Source organism: Sinocyclocheilus anshuiensis, unplaced genomic scaffold (genome assembly GCF_001515605.1).
Source record: "Sinocyclocheilus anshuiensis isolate Anshui unplaced genomic scaffold, SAMN03320099.WGS_v1.1 scaffold140, whole genome shotgun sequence".
Classification (NCBI taxonomy): Eukaryota; Metazoa; Chordata; class Actinopteri; order Cypriniformes; family Cyprinidae; genus Sinocyclocheilus; species Sinocyclocheilus anshuiensis.
Window position 1 is genome coordinate 1,305,974 of NW_015554147.1, and position 575 is coordinate 1,306,548.

Sequence of the window (575 nt, forward strand, 5' to 3'; positions counted from 1 at the left end):
TCCCGAATAAGTTTTCTAAAGCGTTTTTGAAAAATCGCTTACCCCACCTTTAACAGGACCTTTTATCACTGGGACTGCTCCATCTTTCAGTATCAAATGATGCGCAAATCCAGCATCGAACTGGGCCTTGTTTATAAAACATTTGTCACCGAAATGATGGGAACAAAGAAACACATTTGCGCAACTCCTTTGCTGCCTCGGAAAAACAAACTGCATCCATTGTTAACGTAACGCTGGGTTCTTTGGGAAGCTGAACAAGGTTATCTTGCCCTCACATCCAAAAACACACTTCTTTGGAGACATTCTTCTCGAGCAAGTCCTGTGCAGCGCTGCCAACGACTGCCGTAACCCGAATGAAGCACGTTGATGCGCTGCTCTTGATCTCGCTCTGGTTGATGTGTGCACACGCTCTTCCTGGAGAAGTGCCCATACAAGGAATTCCCCCCTTCATGACGTCATGAAGGACCATGCTCAAAAAAAAAAAAACTTTCTGAAAACTTATACAAACCCATGAGAAGTGTATTTGGCACAGAAATACTCCATCATATGTCCAACTCATTTTTTTTTTTTTTTTT

At 42.8% G+C, this 575-nt stretch overlaps 1 protein-coding gene across 2 annotated transcripts in view; it reads left to right on the plus strand.

Annotated features, from left to right (window-relative positions):
* LOC107670636 (acetolactate synthase-like protein) overlaps positions 1-575 on the plus strand; it is a 16,462-nt gene that overhangs the window by 8,615 nt on the left and 7,272 nt on the right. The window lies entirely within an intron of this gene.